Below are 24,534 nucleotides of genomic sequence, written 5' to 3' on the forward strand. Positions count from 1 at the left end.
ATTGAATAAATAACAGGTAAAAGGGAAGGAGGGGAGAAACAAAGAAAAATATACAATAGAAAACATAGTATATATTAATCTAATTATTTCTATAATCATTTTAAATGTAAATGGTCTAAATACATCAATTATAAGACATGAACACACTATATAAAAATAAGAACAAACTATTTGCTTTCTATAAGAAACACTTTATTTTTATTTATTTTCAAAAGTTTATTAGTAAAGTATCATTGACATACAATGTTATCTTAGTTTCAGGTGCACAACATAGTGATTTGACAATTCTATACATTATGCAATGCTCACTATAATAACTGTAGTTACCATCTGTTGCCATACAACATTATTACAATATTATTGACTATATTCCTGTGCCATATTTTTTATCTTGACTTATTTATTTTAAAACTGTATGTGGTGTAAGGAGATGGTCCAGTGGGGGTGGGAGGGAGGGGGTGGATGGGTGATAGACATTGGGGAGGGTATGTGCTATGGTGAGCGCTGTGAATTGTGCAAGACTGTCAAATCACAGATATGTACCTCTGAAACAAATAATGCAATATATGTTTAAAAAAAAAAAGAAGAAAAAGAAGATAGCAGGAGAGGAAGAATGAAGGGGGGGAATCGGAGGGGGAGACGAACCATGAGAGCCGATGGACTCTGAAAAACAAACTGAGGGTTCTAGAGGGGAGGTGGGTGGGAGGATGGGTTAGCCTGGTGATGGGTATTGGGGAGGGCACGTTCTGCATGGAGCACTGGGTGTTGTGCACAAACAATGAATCATGGAACACTACATCTAAACCTAATGATGTAATGTATGTTGATTAACATAACAATAAAAAATTAAAAAAATAAAAAAAATAAAACTGTAGGTAAGAAAGTCACTTAAATATAAAAATTCAGTGAGTTTACATACAATAAAGGGAAGGAGAAAGATATACTCTTAAGCACTAATAAAAAGAAAGCTGGAGTACTTATTTTAGGTTCAAACAAAGTAGATGAAGAACAAAGAAAATTATCAGGGAAAGAGAGGAGCATTAAATAACGATAAAGCGGTCAATTATGAAGACAAAAGACAAAATGAGTTTAGGTATGTATGCAGCTAACAAAGGTGCATAAAAACTGGTGAAGTAAAACAGAAAACAGCATGCAGAAATAAAAAAAATCCACTTTGCAATTGGAAACTTCAACACTTTTTTTTTTCAGTTATGGATGGATCAAGCAGACAGAATATCAGTAGGGATAAAATTTACCTAAACAGGCCCATTTATCAACTTAATTTAATTGACAATTGTAGAATACTTTATTCAACAAAGACAGAAAATACATTCTCTCAAGGGACCATGGAACATTCTTTGCCTTAAAACACAAGTTAGTGCACATTCTTCACCTTAAGACATAAATTTAAAATAATAGAAATCATACAAAGTATATTCTCAGACCACATTGAAATTAAAGTAGAAATCAATAAAAAAGTTAACTGTATCATCCCAAATATTAGTTCATTAAACAATCCACTTCGAATGAAGAAGTCTCAGTAGAATATTTTTTTAAAAGCCAATACTTGAAGTAAATGGAAATAAAAACACAACTTACCAGATTTGTGGGATATAGTGAAAGTAGGACTTAGAGGGAAATTAATAGCATTAAATGCATATATCAGAAAGGGAAAACTTTCTAAAGTAAGCTTAAAGCAAACATAAAAAAAATAAAAAAGTTAGAACAGAAATTAATGAAAGTGACAGCAGGAATATAATTGAAAACATTTTAAAGCCCCGAAACTGGTCTTTGAAAAAGATATCTACAATAAAGGAATGGTAAACATCTACTCATTCTAACAAGGAAAAACAGAGAGAAGTCACAAATTACTGAGGTTTTAAGCGCAGAAGAACAATATTTTCCTGTTTTAAAAATTTCACTCTACTGCAGAGAGCAGATTGGCAAAGGCAGTGGAGGCAGGGAGAGGGAAAAAGCCATTACAGTCCTTCATATGAGAAATAAAAAATGGTTTACACCAGGATGGTAGAAGTGATAGAAGGATTGGACAGATTTAGTACATACGTTGGGTTTTCTACAATAGATAACCACTTGAAGACTACTTAGACATGGATGGTGAAAGAAAAAATAATGTCAAAGGTGACTCCTAGGTTTTGGCTGAGCAATTGCGTAGATGGAGATGCCATTAACTAGAGCATGGCAAAAATAGAAACTAGGGGCAAAATTAGAAACTATATTTTTGATATATTTTGCTTGATAGTCTCTTTGGACAGCCAAATGGAATGAGCAATTGGTTGGGTGGTTGTAAGTTTACTGGTGAAGTGAGGCTGTAGGTATAAATTTAGTATAGAAATGACATTTAATCCATGGTACAGGGTGTACTGGGAGAGATACAAAGAGAAAGAAATTAAGGAACAATGACAAAAAAGAGGTTTCCAAGACCAAGCCTTTAGTGTTCCAGAATATGAAGCATGGACAAAGGAACATAAGTCAGCAAAGAGCTATACTCCTGACATACTAACATCCAGCAAAGTGAATTCCTTAGGGAACTCAGAATATACTCTGAAGTGTCCTAATTTTATAAATTTACTCTTAAAACTCTTCCCACATAAAATGACATTTCCCCAGTTAAAATAGATAGATAGATGATAGATAGATAGATAGATAGATAGATAGATAGATGATAGATCGATCATTCAATACTCATATTGGTCAACTACTACATAACAAATTTATTTTTTTCTGAATTTTCCCTCTCCTCATTAAAGAATATTTGACGATACATTTTTTTCCTGTATTACAGTTTCAAAGATTTATCAATTTATTTTCATTTGTTACTGGAAACCCACAAAACATTTTGTTTTATTTTTCTTCTAGTACCAGGTACATGGTACAATCACTGTTACATTCTCAATTTATACTTTATAAGTATCAATAGTAGAATTGGTGGTTATCCCCTTATTTCTCTCAAATAAAAGCGCACCTAACCTGAGACAGAATTAAATAGATATAAAATATTTTAAAACGTATTTCCATAAAATGGCTATTTTTCTCTGAAACAAAGCTTATGTGTTTGGTTTTGAATATAGTTTGTGCAAGTTAAATTAGACATGCCTTGAAATCATTTGTTTGTTGCCCAACTTTGTCTTAGTGAATAAGCCATCAGTGTTCTCAGAAGAAAAAAGCACACTCTTTGATCAACACATTAATTTAACATTCTTCTTTAAAATTATTTTAATTTTTGTTACTATGACATGTATCAGTAGTTGTTCTTCTTTTTCTCCTCCTCCTCCTCCTCCTTCTTCTTCTTCCTCTCCTTCTTCCTCTTCTTCCTCTTCCTTTTCTTCCTCTTTTCTCAGAAGGGATTGTGTTATCTCATATTAAAGGAGACACATTGCTGGTAAAGAGGAATGGGGGAAAATCAAGGATATTGATTTAATTGCAAAATATATTAAGCCTGGTTTTGCTGTCAAGAATATCTTTTCTTCATTCTGATCATCAATTATCTTTCCAGAAGTTAAGTTTTTTTTTTGTTTGTTTGTTTTTGTTTGTTTTGTTTTTTTAATCAGAGGATGAAGTCTCTACTGAAGCTAATCCTATGACCTGGGAAATGTCATTGACCCAAAACTTGAGCAATACACTCTTTCCTAACCCACAGGTTATGGCTCTTTAGCCTAAATAACTTCTCAACTGACTTCTTTTTTTGGATTGTTTAAGGAATTTAGATTTCTCACTTAATCTGTGTATATATACTTTACCGAGAAAACAAGATGAACTGAGATTGGTGTCATTTTGCCATGTAGTTTTTAACTCTATCAAGCTTAATCCAAATTCTTTAACCTCTTTAATTTACAAAAAGAATTAAGTCACCCAGGAAATTACTGTATAACCATTAAATGAACTCAATAAGGTACAGAAGCAAAGATTTCTTTGGAAAAAGAAGAAAAAAAATTAAAAAGAATAAAGTCCGTTAGAATAAGCAAGATAAAAAAACAAATATGAAGAAAAACATCAGCTAAAATAATTTCTACCTGAAAAAAGCCAAACGATTTTCAAAATATTACTATTTCTCAGGCTTGAATGTCTTTTTTGGGGGGGGAGGAGTATAAATTTATTCTCAAGGAGAGATATAATTCTGTGATCATGTGTGTTTAAATGCATCCCCAGAGGCACCTGGGTGGCTCAGTTGGTTAAGCGTCAGACTCCATCTCAGCTCAGGACTTAATCCTAGTGTTGTCAGTTCAAGCCCCATGTTGGGACTCCATACTAGGAACAGAGGAGCCTACTTAAAAAAATAAATACATAAAAATAAAATAAGTGCATCCCCATTCAAATTCATCACTAATATTCTCAATTAAAATACAAAAGGTCAGAGTGCCTGGGTGACTCAGTCAGTTAAGCGTCTGCCTTCCACTCAGGTCATGATCTCAGGGTCCTGGGATTGAGCCCCGTGTGGGGCTCCCTGCTTAGTATGGAGTCTGTTTCTCCCTCTGCCCCTCCCCTCACTCTCTCTCAAGTAAATAAATAAAAAAACTTAAAAAAAAAAAAAAAAAAAAAAACCTCTAAAAATAAAATAAAATACAAAAGGTCAAAACCCATTTTTTCTGGGTTATCATTTTAAGAAAAAAATAGATATCGTCCAAAAATATGGGCTGTATGCAAATAAGAGTGCTTTCAGAATTAAATATCCTAGGCACATGTCTACATGCTCTTGAAGTATTAACTTACTTAAACAAGAGTTTATATCTTATTAGCTTCATTTTATGGATGAATAAATTCACACGAATAGAGAGTAAATAACTTGCCTGAGCTAATCTAGAAAGTAAACCTAGATTCAAACCCAACAAATTTATCCACAACATTCAAACACTTAACTGCTAGAAAATATTATATACATGTATAGGAAATCAGTTATTATACATGTGGAAAGATTGGTTGTATCTAAACTTCAGGTATATGGAAATGCCTAAAAAGGGAACTTTAACTCAAGAAATAGAGGATCATTGCACTTTTAAATCTGAAGCATCCTGTGCTACTATATACAATAGTAGTTAAGGAAGTCCAATTTGGCAAGATTGTAGTGGAGAAAAATATATAGACAAAAACAATTTTAAGAGGTGTTGCATAGCTAAGATATTACTTGGGGATATCTAATCATTGAGACTGCAAGAAGAAAAGTTTTTTTGTGTGTGTATTTAATTCTTATATAGATCATTCCCTAATATTGTAGACCTGGCGTGGGGGACAGGTATCCCCTCTTGCTTTCCACTCATTTCTCCTTAAACCTAAAACCGCTCTACAAAATAAGATCTACTAATAATTAAAGATTACAAAAGTTTACATTCTCTTATTTAGAATAGTACTTTGACAAATGATACTTCAGTTACTGCTGTGCACTCTCCTTAATTTGGAGCTCATATCATTATTGGTTTATTGTAATTATATATTATTTAAATTCATCCTATTTTAAAATATATTGTTAAATCTTTTTCTTTTTTTTTTAAAGATTTTATTTATTTATTTGAGAGAGAGAGCACATGAGAGGGGGGAGGGTCAGAGGGAGAAGCAGACTCCCTGCTGAGCAGGGAGCCCGATGCGGTACTCGATCCTGGGTCTCCAGGATCATGACCTGAGCCGAAGGCAGTCGCCCAACCAACTGAGCCACCCAGGCGCCCTATATTGTTAAATCTTATTAGCAATTCACTTTATTACTTTTTAAATTATTAAAACAAATATAACAAAGATGTGATTTTATTTCTCCTTGAGTATTCAATGCTCTCATTTTATATTCACATTTAAGTAAGATTAAGCTTTTAAAGCATCCTCAGAAATATATATATATTTATTATATATAATACATACACACATTAAATATTTATATCATAGATATGAATTTTATATATGATATAAATAACAAATATATATAATGTTTTATATATAAATATATAAATAAATGCTATATGTATATTTAACAAAGTTAAATAAATTCCCTAGTTAAGATTGCAGGGGAAATAGGAAAGAGGATTCACATTATGAACAGCATAGCAGCTTAAAACAATTTCTTGTTCAAAGTTTTATATTTCCAGCAATGTCTTCCCTTTTCTCTCCTCCAACTTTCAGAAAAGATACAAAATACTTTTTATTAACCAGAACTTTTTTTTTATTAACCAGAACATTTAAGCTCAATTCATCCTTTATTTAAACCGAAATCCCTACAGTTGGTTAAGCATGCCATCAGAATACCAATTATTTTATTTACAAATTTAATCATCATCCCCTCTACCTTCCAACTAGCTCAAAAATTATGTAGGAAAGAGGTTAGGATCTGAAAGGAATTCTGAAGTAAAGAGAGTGATATGTCTACTTTTCTATATGCTACATAAATTCAACAAATATTTGTTGAATATTTACCATATGACACAAAGAGTTCTAGATATTGAATATAAAATGGTAAAAGCTATAAAGCATTAAGCTCTGAAAGAATAAAAGACAAGTAACCAAAGTGGAAATATATTTCTGCTATAAAATTAGATTCATATTAATAATTCACAAAACAGTACTTTCAGAGCAGTTCAAAGAAAAATGAACCATGGTAAATTATATTTTATGTTAGCTTGTACAAGAAAATACTTAGCTCCTTACTCTTTATAGAAGATGAAAAGTTATCTTTGCAAAAAAAAATAATGAATTAGATAAAAGAAACATATTTCATGAGATATATAATTGAAGTTTTTCCCTTTGGTAAATAGTTATGATGGAAGGGCACTAAGCTGTTCTTACAAGAGCAGAAACAAAGAAATCCTGAAAAATGGTAACTGGGAAGAGTGTGGTAAGGTTTCTATTGTGTTATAAAGGAAACAAATTCTAATTATCAGAGAAGTATTTTGATGAAGGTATCTTCTTTTCTTTTCTGAAAACAATTCAACAATGTAGGAAGTTGTCACCGTAAAAGGTTAAGAAAAATCTGTGTGAAACAGAGAACTTGACGTTTAGACACCACTTTCAATTTCATAAAGACTTTTTTTTCTTAAGGAACTCAATTAAAGTAATTTGTTGGTTACTGGCTAGATGGATCCTGTACAAGATACCTTATTAATCCTTCTAGATTTTCTCTGCTAGTAGTGTTTCAAATGGTTATTTAAATAATTTATGTCAACCAGTATATTTCTTTTATTTCCCTTTCTAGTCCAGTCTTATTTTAGTCTATTAATATTTAAATGCAGAAGGAAATTCTCTTGAAATCAATGACTAATTTAAATTCTATAAATTACAAATATTTTATTTAACAAAGGTAAAAATACAGAATTAGTTACAGGAAACTACAAATGTGAGAACTATTCTGAGATGAATGGATTTTTTATGCATCTAAATGCCATCTGTCAAGAAATATAGTTCCGTATTAATACTTCATGTTGATCATTTCAACTTATACAATAAAATTACCAGAAGGGAGAACAGATATCCTGTGAAAATGAACAAGGCAAAAATAGTTCCTACCAGATGCTCAGAATTTTTTTGTTAAAAAGTACCTTAAGGTTATGCATTTAATTTATTAAATAAAAATACAAATTAAATAATTTGTTTTGAAATTTTTTTGGAATTATAATAAATAAACAAGAAGATCTTCCTTATATTGGTGATACTATGAATTAAATTAATTCATTAAACAACTTTCTTTTATGTTTCCAAAAATATTAAATTTATTTTAAGAATACACTCCAAGGCAATTGAGTGTATTTGCTCATTTTATGTAGCATTTCACTTTGAAAGATTGCAGATTTTCTTTCTTTTTAATCAACTTCTAAGTTCTGGAATAGTTTTAGATTTACAGAATAAATTCCAAGTATAATACAGTGTCTCATACAACACACATCCAGTTTCCCCTATTGTTAACATATTACATTTGTGTGGAACTTGTCTCAATTCATGAGCAAATACTGATACATTATTATTGACTAAATCTATACTTTATTCAGACTTTCATATTTTTTGCCTAATATCCTTGTTTCTGTTCTAGGATCCCATCTACAATATGACATTACATTTAGTCAGTATTTCTCTTTAGGTTCCCTTTGGCTGTGATGAAAATCTTTCTAGTTATAGTAACTGATTTGAAGAAGTTTCTAATGAAAGAAATTAAAAAGTAATTGATTTGTATACACTTAAACTGGGAATTGTAGAAAAGATTAATGGGTAAGTAATGTGAAATGATTACCTGAATAATACGAAAAATCCTCCTCATTATTCAATATTTCTGTCACCTAGAACTTACAAACTAAGCAATTTTGTTTGTGTTTAATCTATATATAGCATAAACATAAATAATAGTGCCAGATATCATTATCTACTAGAAATCTGTATTCACATCTTCCTGGTAGAGCCAAATTAAATGTTTATCATCTCTTAAAGGAAAACTCTGAAAGGGTCCTGGGTGCAGGAGCATCTATCCCCATGAAGTTGGGAAATACACTCTCCCAGCACATGCATGTGGTTACCAACCCATAAGCCCTCCACACCCAGTACTTTGAGATTTTTATAGAGGCTTCTTCATGGAGACATGACTGGTTATTAGCTCAATTTCCAGCCCCACTCACTTCTCCACAGGATGAAGGGTGGGGCTGAAAATTTGAAGCTTTTCATCATGGCGTGGTCTTTCTGGTGACTGTCCCCTCTAAAGCTATCCAGGTATCTACCAAGAGTTGCCTCTTAGAACAAATGACACTACTATCACCAGGAAATGCCAAGGGACTTAGGAATTCTGTGTTAGGAACTAGGGTCAAGGACCAAAACTTAGAACAAAAAATACTCCTGAAAAACCCTATCACTCAGGAAGGTACAAGTATTTAAGAAGCTCTGTGACTGGAACCAGGGTCAAAGACTAAATATTAAGCAAAATATGTTCCTAGAACCCCATCACTCAGAAAATAACAAGGGTTTTAGGAGCTCTGTGTCAGGATTCAGGGGCAGAAACCAAATATTTATTTCTTACTATGTCAGAGTCCAACCCCTGGTCTCTGCCCATGGACTCCTTACACCCAAACAATCATAACAGTCAAAAGATACTGGCACATTACTAGAATCTCAGCCATTAATAATTAGTCCAGTTCAATATCATATTGTACAAAAATGTCTCTCAGGGCAAGGCCACTGAAGCTTCCATTTAATCTCGTCAGGTTCTAAAAGCAGAAATCGTTTCAGCAATATATGGCTTTACCCTTTGAGGTATCTGATATAATTAATCTCAGAGATAATATTATCTTTCACTCTGAGCCTCTTTGGAGATGTTAATGTAATATTGGATTTCCCTCACTGCATAACCCATTTATTCATTCCTTTATCCACAGCTATTATTTCTCCTCTCCATTCATGCCCAAACATTCTCATCTTTTTAAAGGACATTTCATTTAGCCACTGTGCTGGCCTGGAGTAATACTAATCTACTAAGTACCTCTCCCTCAGTCCACTCCCATTCATACAAAGTAAAATTACAGAGGTGCAGAACTAATGGGTTGATCTTTACTACCAGGCAATAATGTTGAATTCACTGTTAGCTCTAATTTTGTTCCCCAATCAGATGTTCCCCAATCAGATACAATGGCCACCTCTATAATGTACTCAGGCAAAAGAGATACAACCACTTCATATAAAGCTCGTTCAAACATAAAAATTATCCTACAAACTTTCACCTTAATCCCATTAACACTTATGCACCTAACCGTAGCCTCCACTAGGACTCCATCAAAAATACTAGGTAGGGGAAGTGTTCCCTAGTATGACAAATATTCATCCCCGCAGAACATTTAGGTAAAGAAGAAGCAACTTCTTTACATAAAGCCTGTTTAAATATTCTAATTTTCACCATAATCTTATCAATCCTTGCCTTTTTTTATATTCTTCTAATTGTACCCTGCATTAGGGCTTTACAAAAGGGTTTGGTACCACAACATATGGGACTCCCATATCACTTTATAATGAAGACCACCTTTCCTTCAGTTTCCAATCACTTTTTTCACATTTCCATTTGAGATCTCACTGAAAGCACCTTTAACATGCATATTTCTTGCAACATTCTGTTCATTACAATATATGTATTCTCTGAGATGAGAGAATTCTCTACAGCTCTCTTTTTTTCTTTCTGAGGTCCCACCAGAATCTCCTTTAACATCTAAATTTCTATCAACAGTCTCTTGAAAGCAATCTGGGCTTTTTCTATCATGTACCTCAAAACTCTTCCAGTCTCTATCCTTACCCAATTCCAAAGCCATTTCCCTCAGCAGCACTACACTTCCCAGTACCAAAATCTCTGATAGAGCTGCCATAACAATGTACCACAAACTGGGTGACTCAACAAACAGAAATGTATTCTGGAGGTTGGAAGTCCAAAATCAGGGTGACCTCAGGTTGATTCCTTCTGAGGGCAGTGAGGAAAAGATCTCTTCCAAGTCTCTCTCCTTAGTTTATGGTTAATGATCATCTTTCTGTATTGCTTCATTTTGTGTTCCTTCTATGCATGTCTATATTTCTGTCTAAATTTACCATTTTTATAAGGATAAAAGTCATTTTGGATTAGGGCCTACTGTAATGAACTCATTTCAACTTGATTGCCTCTGTAAAGACCCACTTTCCAAATAAGGTCACATTTGGGCATTAGGACTCCAACATACCTTTTTGGGGGACACATAATTCAACCCATAACAATAGCTCACTGAAAAAAATAGTTTGCCATATTTAGCAACAATTTTGTGGAAACAATAATAATTTACTTTTTCCCATAAATCCTAATTAAAATGGGTGATTATTGTACATTCATCATTAATATACTTCCTAAAATACCACATATTTTTATTCAAATATTTCACAATCATGACTTCTTTTTTTTTTTTTTAAGATTTTATTTATTTATTTGACAGAGAGAGAGATAGCAAGAGAAGGAACACAAGCAGGGGGAGGGGGAGAGGGAGAAGCAGGCCTCCCGCGGAGCAGGGAGCCCGATGTGGGACTTGATCCCAGGACCCTGGGATCACGACCTGAGCCGAAGGCAGACGCTTAATGACTGAGCCACCCAGGCGCCCCAATCACGACTTCTAATTCACATGTAGTAACTATGAAATTTTTAAAATGCTGAGACATTTTCTGCCCAACTAGACCCCTCAATATCCTCGTCGGCTCAGCCACTTTGGACCTACCACATGCTTATAGTGGCTGCAACCACTGATAGGACTTTAGGAGATGTTTTCTAATATTATTCCTCTGGTTTTATTCCTCCTACATGCAGTTTACCCACATCCATATGGGAGCAGAAAGATCCAGTTAACTGTGAGATTATATATGAGCAAGATGTGACTGGCTCTCTGAGGCTAATAAACAATCAGGTCCATATTTTAAATGACTAAAAAATGTTACTTTTCATAGGGAATTTTCTAGGTGCTTTGACCATCACATATGACCATTCTTTGTCCAACAGCCCCATGTTTACAGATCTTTAAGGAAAGTCTTCAGGCCAATCCTATGGTAGTTTGGGAGGCTATTTGTGCAATAGTTATAACTAGCATTCCTTTAGCCTTTTGTGTCTCGTTTATAGTCAGACTGCGTAGCACCTAAACCTCTAGAGAAGGTATATTGATAAATGTGATGGCAAGAACAATGAGAAGGTGAATTGTTATCAAACTTTGAAATGTACTCTGAAAGAAACATTGACACTTCCTACATCCAATCAAGAAGATGATCCCATCTACCACCAGACAATGAAGATGCAGAAAATAGAGTATTAATCAAATCTCCAGCTTTGGTTTCTCTGCAGTATCTTTAACTTTTGTAGTGAAGTTAAAGGCTTCTGTTAAATCTACAGGAACAAAAGTGTAACAGCCTCCTCATATCACTGTGAATACTTCCTTGAGATGCTAGCGGATGCACTATTTTGAACAACTGCTTTCCTCATTTCAAGTACCTCCCATGTTAGTTTTTTTTTTTTTTTTCAAGGTTTGTAAAATTCTAAGTTTTCTTTGAGCTAAAATTTGAGGCAGTTTTTGAACCATAAAACCTACTTTTCTTGCCTCCAGTATGGCATGGTCTGAGGCAGCCTGATGACAAAAGTATGCTGCTGAAATTCCTCCTTTATTTTACTAATGTATTGTTATTTGAGATGATAATGATGGAACTGGTGATCCATAACTTGTAAGTTTACTGTAGTATAGTGTTAGTTGCTAGCAGCACCTAACATGGCCCATCTTTGGTAGTTTGTTTTGTTTCCTTCCTGGTAATGTTTCCATTAAATGAAATGCCCAGACTAAGACATCCACAGGTGCTTTTTTTTTTTAATCTCAAATTTAGCCTATTGATTATAAAGCTGAATACTGTAAATCCTCTATTCTCTATCATATCTGACCATATCTTTTTTGGAAGAGTTTAGATTCAAAGATTACAAACCTGGCTCCTAATCTCATGAGTCTCCCAGTAACAAACTCAAAAGGACATTTATTTTTTTATTTTTATTTTTTAAATATTTTATTTATTTGACAGAGAGAGACACAGCGAGAGAAGGAACACAAGCAGGGGGAATGGGAGAGGGAGAAGCAGGCTTCCCGCCGAGCAGGGAGCCCGATATGGGGCTTGATCCCAGGACCCTGGGATCATGACCTGAGCTGAAGGCAGACGCTTAACGGCTGAGCCACCCAGGCGCCCCTCAAAAGGACATTTAAAGGATTAACAGCCATCAGGTTAAGAGTAATACTTTAGTCCTTGGATTCAAATATACATTTATGTCTGAGATAATAAGCCTACAATCACTGAAACATATTTAAATCTCCGGATGGACAAAACTGAATAACATCCAAATGCAAAATCTCACACTTTGAGGTTCAGTTTCCTGTCTCCAAATAAGGTGTTTACAGATTTTCTTCAGAATTATATTTTCCCCTCTGGAAAATCTACTAGGAACATCCTCCGATATTCATGTGATATGTCCCCACCATTGTTGATTTAGGTTATTTTTCAAGTAATGTTTGCTATAATGGCATGTAATATTTTTGCCAAATTCTAATTCAGGTGACTTGGTCTGTTTAGAGATGATCATATTTTAGTGGTTCTGGTGTCTTAGAAATGATCATAATTTTCAGAACATTCTGAATGTTACCAGTAAACTTACTCCATCTCTTAAGATTGTTATCAGATATCAGTTAAAGTTTGAGCAAGATCAATGGGTAAATGAGTTTGGATTCCTTTATGGAGCAGGAAAAGGTTTTAATTACTGTACCCTATTTAGCATAGTGGCCAGACAGAAGCTTTTCCTCTGGCTTCAAATGTTTGTTGCTTGGTATATAAATTTATCTTAATCACAACCATTCCATTAGTAAGGGTTATATCATGGAAGCAATTCCTAAATCCAAATGTCATTTTTGAGGGGCTTGGGGTTTCCATTAGCAGTTAAGAACCTTTTCTTCTATGACTCAAAAACCACGCACCACTCCAAAAGCAAGTCTATTTTCACTAGAGATCTTGATCCTTTTGAGATTTGACATGTTCCAGTAAGAGCTCTTAGCAGGGCCATTTATGTTGATTCAACATCTGGGAGACCATTGGATTTTCTAATCCGTCAGAAATCAGTAATAATATATTTAGCCTCCTCTGTTTGAGATAAGAATCATTTACAGAGAGAATCAAAATGAATTATCAAATGTTTATAAAATAGCAGTTTGAATCAAGCAAGCTCATGAATAGCCAACTGACATGAATAGCCAACTGACTGTCACCAGGTATTATTTCATCAGGAATGTCCATTAATATGGCAAGATTTAAAATGTTGCATGAGTTCAGAATTATATTAAGAAGGGAGTAGTTTTTTATATTATATGAGGTTAGCAAATTGACAGAAAAATGTTGTATGTTATCAGCTAGGAGTAAAGTTTGGAGACGATAAGGCAATAATAAATTTAAATCATTTCCCAGAATAAAATTGGCAGACTAAAATTCTACTATGTGGAAATGGCAACTGCCCATAGAGAATAGATTAGTCATAACTCTAGCATTCAAAATTACACTGCAATATGTTATAGTTTATGATGTCATTTGTATTGCAGTGAACAATACTAAAGCATGTTCAAATATCTCATGTACAAAGGTCAAGATTTATGATAATAAGGAAGCCAGAGGTATGGATAACAGAGGAAAACTTAAGGAACAGACAAAGATCACATTCTGAGTGAAACTCTGGAGGTCTAGTGCTTCAACTTTGGAAAAGCTGTTTTAGAGAAATCAGTACTGATAACTATATTGTAGGAGAGGAAAAAAAACCTTTCCTTCTAAGCTCTTAGTGGTTTTTGATTTTTGTTTCTGTTTTGTTTTGTTTTGCTTTGGCGGGGCCCTATAAATTACATTGACAAGAGACAGATTAACAGGAGAAAAACTAACTGAAGCTTATTAACATATACGTCACATATACCCATGGGAGTGCTCAAGGATGAGTAACTCAAAGGGGTGACTTAAACTTGGGCTTATATAGCATCACAGCAAAAGAATAATAAAGTTTTAAAGAAGTGAAAAGACAAAGGAAAACAATTTATGGTTTCAATCATGGCAACTTGTGGGAAGATAAATATATGGGGGAAACTAATGGACTGGCCTTTGTTTAGTTAGTAAGAGTTCTTAGGTACATTCTTGTGCTATCTCTGGGATGATAAGGTTCTAGAGTTGTCTGTAGTTGTTTGTTCTTCCTGGTAGAAAGGGGAGAAATGGTTTCTTTACAAATTATGTCCTGCTTTTACACAAATAGGGAGAAGGCAAGGCAAAGAGCTTTTCTTTTTTCTGCTTTTTCTCAATTGTCTGTAGCTTAAAGTATTCAATAGGCCAAAGTGGCATATTTGGATGTGGTATATTCTATTATACTTCAATACACTATCATTCTCAAAACTGCCTAAGTTCTCTCTTGGTGGCTGGTTCAAGAAAGTTCTTAGTAACTCATAAATAGTCAATTGACTGCTGCTTGCTTTGCTGATGTCATGCAGCAGATGAAGATTAGCAAATTCGCAATTTGTCTTTAGAAACACAGTGGCTCTTTTCACCAAGTTTTTTTTTTTTTTTTTTTTTAAGAAAATAGATTCTTCAACTAAAACTTCCTTAGTGATGAACAAAGCATTAAACCCATATTTAAAAAAAACAATGGTGGTGCCTCCCTCAAATGAAAGATAATTCAAGTATTTATACTGACACTGTAAAAAGCATGAAGGTGTTTTAGTACACCTCTGTGATACACCTGTCCAAGTATATTGTTGATTTTCTCAACTAAAAGTAAACAGAAAACAAATGTTGCCTTTTTAAAAGTGTACAGCTCTAATAAAGAGAATTCTAAAACTCTGTAAAACAAATAGCATCTGAAAGAACACAGGCAAGGATAACAACCAGATTATAACCAGAAAAGTAGATATAATAATCATTTTTTGGCTCCAAGATCATAAATAAAATCATAGCCTTGTCCATGAGGTTTCTTAACTAGAAAAAAATATGCTTATAAAATTATGATCCGGGGCGCCTGGGTGGCTCAGTCGGTTAAGCGGCTGCCTTCGGCTCAGGTCATTATCCTGGGGTCCTGGGATCGAGCCCCACGTCCGGCTCCCTGCTCAGCGGAGGGCCTGCTTCTCCCTCTCCCTCTGCCTGCCACTCTGCCTACTTGTGCTCTCTCTCTCTCTCTGTCAAATAAATAAATAAAATCTTTAAAAAAAAAATTATGATCCAATTTATGTGTACTGAGTTGTTTTGTTGTATTAGAGCATACTAAAGGAGTTGAGACAAAGGTTTTTCTAGGGTCATTATTAATTGTTAAGGGTTTAACACTGAATAGAAAATATGTCTTTATTCCTGTATTCCACAAGATAGAGAACTGTTCTGATACTTCAGCTAAAATTAGTTGAAACAATTTAGAGTCCGGGTGCTCAAATCCAAAAAGGATTTTAATATGAAAGTAGACTCAGATCTTCAAGAAAGTGAGATATGAGGAACCTCTAGTATACTCTAACTTCATGTAGGAACCTGATCCAGACATGAAGGTAGTTTTATTATCAATCCAAGTCTGGGAACCACATTTTGTAAAGGAATATTTATTATGAGGTCACAACATGTGTTAGACTTTGTTTCCTGGGTGCTACAGCTCAGGAGGCAGTGTGGAGCATACATTTCTCTACTGCCTGATGAAATGAAGGGCTTATACAGGATCATGAAGAACTTGGGGGTCATGAAAAGTCAGAACTTAAGTGCAGTCTTACATGTCCAAGGTCAGAGAGTATGTGTAGTTGTACATGTCCAGCTGAGGGAGAATTCTCCTATTCAATAGGAGCAGGATGCAGTCTCAGGGCTAAAGGTCAGTCACTCTCAAGTTTAATTGAGTTATTATGTGTGGGGAATTCTTCAGGGAGTTGTACAGCAGAAATAAAAATTACATATCTTACTCTAAAAACAAAAAATACACCTTTTTTTATTATTCACATCAAAACTCAGTCATGAGAAATACCATTTAGCTGGGAACCGAAGGATTACAGTTTGATTTTTTTCTGTTATCTAGAAATGTACCTCTTTGGATGATACATTTAAAGATTCAATGGATTTCATAAAGTATGATAAGTCCATACCAAAGAGGATTGAAGCATAAAGTTTTGCCTTTCAAATGTAATAAATTTACCTTACACTCAATGAATCAATTTGAGTATTGCTATAAGCCATTTACTAGCAATTCTGAAAATAATCCACTACCTGTTATATAGTATGTTAGATTAAAATATTTTTCTTAAATTTCATGCAGCATACTATCAATATTACAAATGATGTACTATAACTTAGAACATTTCTAAGCCTACACATTAATGTGCAATAGTGCACGTAATATAACAATAAAACTTGGCTTAGCAGATCATTGCCTCACAACAATTTATTTTTATTTCTACTAAAGTAAATTCTTAGTCCCTAAGTTTCTGTATCAATTTTATTTTAACTATTAAATGTATGTAGTATTCTAAATAATTCCAATTTTCATTTACATTTTTCACCATTTACATGTAAATACCAGATTTATCTCAAGACCAAATCTCTCCTTTCAGTATCATTTCAAAATGCTTTTTGGATAACTGTATGATGTTTGCATTTCATTACTCCAAAATCAACATTTTCAAAATTGCCTCAAAATTAAAAACAAAACCAAATGAAAAACTTGGAGTTTGAAAGGGTTCCGAAGCATTTTCTTCCTATTGGAGATAAAGAAGTATCTTTCACATTATTGACTTCTAAGTCCTTAATCTACCTCTTTATATTATTGGAGATTTCATAACTCACAACTGAATTTGGATTGCCAAAGCACCTTATGTTGTATATTACTTTATGGTTTGCTTTATTTCACCAAAATCAGTTACAATATTTGGCTGAATATTTGTGTTTATCGACAGTACATCCTGAACAATAAGTAAATGACATTATATAGAGAAAAAGGCATGATTTTCAAAAACAAAGTGAATAGAAAAGGTTAAACATCAGAACAAAAGATCTCTGAGTGACTGATGGATGCAGTACAAAGTAGCAGACAGGCATAAGCTGAAAGACTGTGGTCTGCGTATGTAGAAACCAAAAAGCAACTCTATCTGCACCAGAGAATGACAAAATTAAAATCCTGGTTCCCTAAACATGAGAGTTTGGGTGGGATTTGTAAAAGTCTTTATAGAAAACAGATTAAACCTGGATGCTCTTCTATAGCCTCAACAGAGGGATGATTACCTTTCACACTCTCAGGAGAAGATAGTAAATATATTTTCTGGAAAATGTACCCAAGGGAGTACTTAGGTCCAGGTGCCGCCTGCCGGGCTAAAGGTTAGGATGTCATATTGAAAGCTGAAGCATTATGTAAAAGCACATATTGCCAACAGAAATCCTCCAACTCCACTGAGCATGGAGGGTGCTGCCTAGAATGCAGGCATTCTATGGCTTCTGCCTTACCACACTTCTCAGTGGAAGCTTCTTTCCTGAGTCAACAGGGTAGCTCAAAACAAAGACCTATAAATACTAATATTAAAGAATTCCCCAGTGAAATGACTGGACCTTGCCAAATCATAGTAAGCCTAATATACCACTAAACACCTTTCATGAGCACAGAATTTATGATCAGCTTTAAGTGCTTCACTCTTAAATATGAATGGGCAGCCTGAGATTATCAGATATTTGTGGAAAGAGCCTATAATGATGATTTATGAAGGAAAATCATTAGCTGATTTAGGACAAGAGAGGATGTTTGAAGAGTGGATGGGGCATTAAATAATTCCTTAGTGAGCCTACAAATGTATTTAATAGAAGAATTTACTAATATCCCAACTCTTTTTCACATTCATTTTAGATGGTTGATCAAGATTTTGTAGTAATATCCAAGTTGAGTGATTTTTCTGTAGCCAAATCCAGCTACTCTGCAGCAAGTTCTACTAGTTTCCATATGGCTGACATTGAGATATTCTAGGTATGATTAATGAATAAGTCTCCCAGGTCATTATAGTTTAATTTTTATTTCCATCTCATTGTCAGTAACTGTGGGCTCTTGCCAGAGTATAACTTTAGATCTGAGATATATACTTTAGGCCCACCATGGCTAAAATAGCCTTACTGTCTCTTTTTTTTTTTTAAAGATTTTATTTATTTATTTGACAGAGAGAGACACAGCGAGAGAGGGAACACAAGCAGGGGGGAGTGGGAGAGGGAGAAGCAGGCTTCCCGCTGAGCAGGGAGCCCGATGTGGGGCTCGATCCCAGGACCCTGGGGATCACGACCTGAGCTGAAGGCAGACGCTTAAAGACTGAGCCACCCAGGCGCCCCCTTTACTGTCTTATTAATAAGCTTTATTTTGTACTCTACTGCCTCCCAACCACATCCTTTAAGCTTTTCTCTTTTCTTGATTTTTTTATCAGTGCGAAGGATTGCAGAGATTTCTGCTTGGGGCTGGTATTTAATACATTGTTCCTATTCACTTTTAAGAATATTTGTTTTGAATAATTTAAAGAGGTTTTGAAAGGCAGTATAGCATTGTCTTTAAAACTGCATATTCGGTAATGGTAGTACCTTGGTATATATTATAACCCTGCCAATTACTAGTTGACCAATTTGCTTAGTGCTCCTAGTCTCAGTTTCATCACCTGTAAAATGAAGATAAGAAGAGTAACTAATTGGGCGCCTGGGTGGCTCAGTTGGTTAAGCGACTGCCTTCGGCTCAGGTCATGATCCTGGAGTCCTTGGATCGAGTCCCACATCGGGCTCCCTGCTCGGCAGGGAGTCTACTTTGCCCTCTGACCCTCCCCCCTCTCATGTGCTCTCTCTCATTCTCTCTCTCTCAAATAAATAAATAAAACCCTTAAAAAAAAAAAAGAATAACTAATTAATAGAGTTGTAAGAATTTAATGAATACATAATCCAGGTGAAGGATTTCAAAAGCTCAAAGATACAGAAGTTAATAAAATTTAGCTGTTTTTTTTTTTAAAGGAGGTACTTCCATTTCCTCTGACGTCTTTCTTTTACATTGAGTGACATACAACCATTTCTGCCCTATAATTTATTAGCCCTTCATAATGTAATAAATGATTTATGGAAAACTTTCATAACAAAAACCTTTTAAGGATTGCTATAATGTAAGTTTCATGGGGTTCCCAAAGTTAGGGTAGCATGTAAATGTATCCCATTTTAGCACTTGGAAATAATATTTTTTTTAAATGAATTGCATTTTCAAATAGATATCTTGATGTATCTGCTATAATGACTCAATACATAATTGATAATTTAGAAAATATTTAATGACCTGTGGTGGATTAAACCATCAATTTGAAGGGGTTCACTCTTCCAATAATAAACTGAACCTAGCTCTGTCTCACTGTGACACAATATTTTATGTATCATCAGGAGAACAAAAATAGTGTGAAATATTTGAGAAAGTTCATTTCTGTTCCTCACCATGTGCTCATACAAAGAATGAAGATATAAATCTTCTTTTATATTTTATTAATTTTGTACTTTTTTCACTGAACCACAATGTTTCTGAAACATTAATGGTTACAAATTACATATTAAATTTCTCAAATGGACTATATCAAATATGACTAGACACCTTGATACTAATTACAAGTTTAAATTTACAAGATTAAATCGGTCCTTTCTCCAAGTAGGAGAAATCTGAGTACAATATATTAATAGGAATTTTTAGAGGCAAGAATATTAAAGTGAATTAAATTTAATTTAGACAAATAGACTCAGTGATACAGAAATACTCCTGAGAAGAAAAGTAAGTTAAGTGTTTTAAATAGCAAAGAAGCTAAGATTAATAGCACAAATTATATTTCCTAACATTATTAAGATTTTTTATTGTCATTTGATTATGATAGACATATCACATGTATAATTAATGGAAAAATAAATTTTGAAGTGTTCAGTCCTTTTCAATAGGAAAGATAATTGATTAAACAATGAATGTTCCTATTTCTCAAGCCTTGATCCCACAGTACATTTGTGGGACTACTTTGTTATAATTTGTAAGAATAGTTTCCATTTCACTTAAATCATTACTTCATTCAGTATAATTTCGAATGTCTATGAAGTACCTGATAGAAATAATCAAGTATAATGTATTCACAGTGGAATCTTTTCAAAATATTTCAAAGTTTTAAAAATCTGAAAGATATATAATCTTTGTTAAGTGTGGAAATGCAAGAGGGTCAAAAATGCAAAACTGTAGATTTGACTATAATAAATCTGATTTAATAACAAACAAGTTTTGAATGAAAAAATAAGTACCTTCACACATATATACATATATATTATTAAATGAGAAAATAACTAAAGAAAATAGCTAAAACAGGAGTTATATACTTTTTTTTTATTTAATAAAAGACAATGACCTTAGTCTAGAACAGAATAATGGGAGTTAAAATAAATATTTAGTGTCTTATCTGCATCTCCCTTTAACGACATAAGAAAAAAAAAATCAAAGGTAGTCAAAGTCTTTTATTAACACAGTTGATAATAGTAGTAATACAAACTTATCTCTTAATTATAAATTAAAAGAGGTTAGAGAGGTTTCTGACCTTCAAAATGCCACATTTAATGCAATACAAAGAAGATAAGTACACTGACATTCAGAGATACTAGTTGAAATTTTCAAAGCAACTAAATCTTAATGCAAACATTAGACTTTGCCTCTCAGTTCAACACTTTCCAAAATACCAGTCTTCAGAGAAATAAGCAAGAACAGAGTATATTATTTGATTACCACAATGTCTGATACCAATCATCAAAACAAGAGTTATGTTAAATACCTAAAGTCAAAGAAAATATTAACTGCATCATTTTCTACATATTATATCATGTACTAAATTATTAATGAAATGATAATTTTCTTTATTTTATTGTGTTTATAACTAATGATGCAACAGTAAAGTGCTTACATGTTTTCTAATCATTTACCCACTCATTTATTTAACAAACATTTTATTGGGTCCGTAGGTATTAAAAATCTTAGGTCTCTTTGAAATGGGGGATATTACCAGACAATGTCAAAAGCACTTGAGGGACTCCTGGGTGGCTCAGTTGGTTAAGCGTCTGCCTTTGGCTCAGGTCATGATCCCAGGGTCCTAGGATCAAGCCCCACATCGGGCTCCTTGCTCAGCGGGGAGCCTGCTTCTCCCTCTGCTTGTGCTCTTTCTCTCTAACAAATAAATAAAATCTTAAAATAAAAAAGCATTTGATAATTTTTTCAGCCATATTTATGCTTATCAGACATCATAATATAATTAGCTATTGATAATTATAATAATATTTTCAGTAAACTTGTTAAAAACATTTATACTCTAATATTTTTAAGTTCCAAAATAAGTTCTTATTCAATGTATTTTGAAAATAACAAGCATACACACGCACACACACACACACACACACACACACACCCCAATAATTTCTAGTTCCATGCTCAAGAAATATCAATCCTAAAATTTTGGTGCAAACTAATTTCAATCCTTATTTCTATTTATTTATAAATGTATTTTATTTTTAAGATGAATTGATTAACCATGAGAAGTAACAAAATAGATGATTAGAATCAGAGGCTCTTGAGCTACAGAGTTTTAAACCAGCTCTGCTGCTTTCTTCCTTAGCAACCTGGGGACTTATCCTTACTATCTAACCACTCTGTGCCTTATTTTTCTCATCTCGATAATGAAGAAAAATACAATTACATAGAAGTCTGTAAAAGCTGAATTAATTAAAACATGGAACACACTGAGAATAGTGCCTGACAAATAGTAAACTATATTAGCCACTATTACCCTTATGTATTGTTGGTAACCCACTTTTCACCTAACAGCTTGGGAAAACAGTGAGTGCATTGAGAATTTTTCTCTATTTTATTTTAATGACTAAATATAGTATTAGTCAAAATATTTTCAACTAACTGAACTTATAATACTGTACATGATGGTTATGTCATTATGTGTTAAAAGAGCCCTCAACCGTGGACCCTTAGACACAACTCCCCTCTTCCCCACCTACTTTTGTCCATACTTGTCAACTATTTTTGTTTGCAGATGACAAAACACTCAATTCAAATTAAACCAAGGAGTATAATAGGGCTTCACTAGCCCAATTTTCAAACTCCAAGCAAAGCAGAGATGTGGCCTTTAAGATACCTATAGATGTGAAAAGGCCTTGAATGCTATCTTATGTCTCCCTCTTTCCCTTCCTTTCCCCTCCCCTCCTGACCCCTCCCCTCCTCTCCTTTCACCTCCCTTCCTCTCCCCTCCTTTCCCTTCCCTTCCTTTTCCGTTCCTTTCCCTACCCCTCCCTTCCCCTCGTTTCGCATTCCCTCCCTTTCCCCTCCTTTCCCTTCTCCTCCCTTTCCCCTCCTTTCCCTTCCCCTCCTTTCCCCCTCGTTTCCCTTCCCCTCCTTGTCCCCTCCTTTCCCTTCCCCCCCTTTTCCCCTCCTTTCCCTCCCCCCCTTTTCCCTCCCTCCCCTCCCTTTCCTTCCCTTCCCTTCCCTTCCCTTCCTTCCTTTTTTTTTTTTTTTTCTTTTAATTGCCTTCTTTCTCTGGCTATAACAAAGAGTTTGAAATCCTGACCACAGAGGAAACAAAATTATATGTCTTCCAAAGTTGTGCACTGTGTCCTGGAATAGGAAGATAATGTCAAAATGCTGCCAAACTGGCTTGTCCTGTTTTATCTTTAAACTTAAGGGTCATAAACTTCATCCAAGTTCTCTCCCTTACATTAGTCAGGGAAGTAAGCATAACTTGCCATCTGGTGGAAGTGAGGCAAATTATTTCAGGAGTGAGCAATGGATGTTTAACAAGAATAGAATTGTGTGAGAATGATGAAGCACAGACCTGTACTTCTGAAACAAATAATACACTATATGTTAAAAAAAAAAAAAAAAGAAGAAGAAGATGATGATAGTAGGAAGGGAAAAATGAAGGGGGGTGAATTGGAGGGGGAGATGAAACATGACAGACTATGGACTCTTAGAAAAAAACTGAGGCTTTTAGAGGGGAGGGGAGTTGGGGGATGGGTTAGCCCGGTGATGGGTACTAAGGAGGGCACCTATTGAATGGAGCACTGGGTGTTATTTGTAAACAATGAATCATGGAACACTACATCAAAAACTAATGATGTGTATGGTGACTAACATAACATAATTAAAATTTTAAAAAAATTAAGAAATTAAAAAATGTTACTCAATTATTAAGACTATATCTTCAAGTATTTACAGATGATTATGTATGTTGTTAAACAATGGAAAGTATGTAAATCTATACTGGTTAAACTTCATGGAATTTAAAAAAAAAAAGAATAGAAACTCCAGTGCTTACTAGAAACATGGGAATAAGTTATTTGCACAAGCGGATGCTGGAATGAGACAAATTAATGACCACATATGTTATCAGAGGACATACCTTGATTGCTGCCTTGTACTGACATATACTATTTTAAAAATATATATATTTATTTGAGAGATAGAGTGAGCGAGAGAGCGAGCACATGAGTAGGGGCAGGGGCAGAGGGAGAAGGAGAAGCAGACTCCCCGCTGATCAGGGAGCCCAATGCAGGGTTCAATGCCTGGACCCTGAGATCCTGACCTGAGCCAAAGGCAGGTGCCCAGCCAACTGAGCTACCCAGGCTCTCCCAGAGTTGGATTTGAATCCTCAATCTTCTTTTCCTTCTATCATATTATAAACATAGTCAAGATTTTGAAACTAATGTTCCTCATACAAACTAAAGGCCTAATATCTACCTAATATTAGAGCCTAATATCTACCTTATTGATATAAGGATATATTAAAATAATCTATATTAGGCCCCTGAACAATAGGAGGATCTTAACACATATTAATTTACTTCCTTGTCACACACACTTCCTTTAAAAATGGCTTCCCAGGGGAATTCTACCAAACATTTAAAGAAGAATTAATACCTATTCTTCTGAAACTGTTCCAAAAAAATAGAACTGGAAGGAAAACTTCCAAACCCGTTTCATGAAGCCACCATTAC

Source organism: Phoca vitulina, unplaced genomic scaffold (assembly GCF_004348235.1).
Source record: "Phoca vitulina isolate PV1807 unplaced genomic scaffold, GSC_HSeal_1.0 scaffold3, whole genome shotgun sequence".
Taxonomy (NCBI): Eukaryota; Metazoa; Chordata; class Mammalia; order Carnivora; family Phocidae; genus Phoca; species Phoca vitulina.